This window comes from Panthera pardus, unplaced genomic scaffold (assembly GCF_024362965.1).
Source record: "Panthera pardus isolate Hobbes unplaced genomic scaffold, ASM2436296v1 HiC_scaffold_27, whole genome shotgun sequence".
NCBI classification, from domain to species: domain Eukaryota; kingdom Metazoa; phylum Chordata; class Mammalia; order Carnivora; family Felidae; genus Panthera; species Panthera pardus.
Window position 1 is genome coordinate 10,582,236 of NW_026526843.1, and position 2,819 is coordinate 10,585,054.

The following is a 2,819-nucleotide window of genomic DNA, read 5'->3' on the forward strand; positions in this document are numbered from 1 at the left end:
CAAAAATAAATAAACGTTAAAAAAAATTAAAAAATAAATGAATAAATAAAATGTAAAAAAAAAGATAAGGGGTCCTGTGGTAATGGAATTCTTCTGCCTCTTGATTGTATCGATGGCAATACTCTGACTGTGATATTGTTTTATACTTTTGCAAGAGGCTGTTGGGAGAACTGAGTAAAGGATACACTGGCTGTCTATATTATTTCTCACAACTGCCTGTGAATCTTTTCTAAAAAAAAAAAAAAAAAAAGAGTTTAATTAAAGAACCAAACGAACGGCTTTCCCATTATTAACTTCCATGTAAATATTATTCACAGCAGGACCATGTAGTGTGATTGGACCTACAGAGAAAAAGATGTAATCATATGGCAGTAAAAAAGTGCTGCTGGTAGGAGAACCAAATGTCAAATGTCAAAGTCAAACGGATTATCTTTTTTTATACTCCCTCAATGGCTCACAAAGATGCCACATTTGAGCATGCTTCCTATTAGAACTGGAATCATCATACAGCTTTTTGTTCTCCTTCGAGTTCCTAATTGTGTTTCATTGTCAATCAAAAGCACACGGAAATGGCTTCTGGTGTCTTCGTTATTCAATTAGTTATATAGGTTGATTATGGAATTTGTACCTATCTTAAGGGTATTCTTCACTGAGCCCTTTGACTTCTTGTTCTAATTACAACCTAATGCTTTCTTGATCATCTGGGGATTTCTTTTATTGCTTTAAAATACAAATTTCTAGGCACCACCACAGATCTATTTAATTGGAGTTTCTCTGGCTGAGGTATGGCTGGGGTATGTGCGTTTAAAAAAAAAAAAAATTTTTTTTTTTTTTTTTGAGAGAAAGCGCCGGTGGGCAACGGGCAGAGGAAGAGGGAGAGAGATGATCTTAAGCAGGCTGCACACCCAGTGCAGAGCCCCATGCGAGGCTTGATCTCATGAGTGAGATCATGACCTGAGCTGAAATCAAGAGTCAGATGCTTCACGGACTGAGCCACCCAGGTGCCCCTGTGCATTTTGTAACAACTATGCCCCAGATGAGTTTGCTGATCAGATTTGAGAATTCATCTAGCTAATCTTCAGAGTCTTATAACTGATATTAGTAATAGTAATAATAGGTACTCTTTTTTTTTTTTTTTTTTGAGGATTTGCTATGTTCTAGGCATCATTTTAAGGGTCAGTGCATGGTCTCATTTAATCTTTACACAAACCTATGAAGTAGGTCCTAGAAGCATCCCTGTTTTAGAGAAAACTCAGTACCAGCAAAGTTAAATCACACCACTTTCAAGCTCCAGAGCCAGGATTTGAGCCCAGGTTTGTCTGGCAATAAAACCTCGGAGTTGTTTAACCAATGAACTATGTTAATTTTATTTAATTTTATTATTTTTTAATCTTTATTTTGGAGAGAGAGGGAGAGAGAGAGAGAGAGCACACAAGCAGGGCAGGAACAGAGAGAGAGGGAGACAGAGAGTCTGAAGCAGGCTCCAGGCTCTGAGCTGTCAGCATGGAGCCTGATGCGGGGCGCGAACCCACGAACTGTGAGATCATGACCTGAGCCGAAGTAGGACACTTAACTGACTGGGCCACCCAGGTGCCCCGAACTATGTTAATTTTAAAATGGATAGACTCAAGAGCCCCATGGAAAACATCTAGAGGTAAAACAACTTGGCATTGGAGCACAGGTAAAAGGAGTGTGTATTGTCAGTTAATTTTACAGCTAAAACCTGGCATCTTTTAATCCGTTAAATCAACTAAGCAAGGTCATTCATTTGAGATACCATAAGTATGAATAATGGACCATGGATCAAATGGGAAAGTGCTTAGCAATTTCTTTCGACCTCTGAATATTTTGGATGCTATAGAAACAATTCACAAACCCTACCAATAAATATCTTATAAGTTTTCCCATGTTAGCGTCTTTAACAAAGGTTGTATCTATGGGTTATCTGTGACTTTCTCCCCACATTTTCTCTGGCTGCCATTTAGACAGATGATTGGAGGTAGCTATACTAATTTCTGAACATTCGAAATGGAATACCTAATTCAATAGTTGTTAGAAGAAATAAGACTAGCTTTCAATGGCTCAATCAATTGGTAGCGAAATACTGGAACCATATATTTTCCCACTGTGGAACTGGAGTCTTAACTTTTACAAATACCAAATAGGACTCAAAACTATTCACATTTAAGAAGCATGCCCTCATAGCTGTTCATATTCTGATATGGACTGATCTCCAAGATCTCTCAGGTTCAGAACCAAAATAGTGTAATTATGCCACCATTTATGGCAAAAGAGGGGGCATGCATATTTGTATTTGATGATAAATACATTAAAATCTCTGAAAGGAAAAAAAAAAGAAAAAAACGTCTGAAAGGATACATAAGAAGAAAACAAAAGAAACACGCCCTAGTGAAGGGTGCAAAAAATGTTTAAAATCTAAATTTAAATTGTTAACGAAATGTACAAAATCACTACGCATGCACATAATGGAATAGTGAATTTGGTGCCACATTAGACCACTGTATGCTTTCACACTGTATTGGTTGTTTTTCTTCTGTAATTTGAAAACCCAAACCAACTCTGCTAATTAAGCTCTCCCTGGCCAGGAGCTCGCTTGGATCCCTGACAGTCCCTAGTTAAAGCTTAGTTTGTAGTTTTTGACAGGCAACCGAGACCCTCTTGTTTGCTTCGGGAAAACTGGCTGCGTTCAGTGCCTGGCATTATTTTCGAGGTACCCTCATCCCCACAAGTCACTGATCCTCTTGACCATGACTTACAGTCAATTGTGCCAGATTTCTCTTGGTGATTTCGTTGTTTCA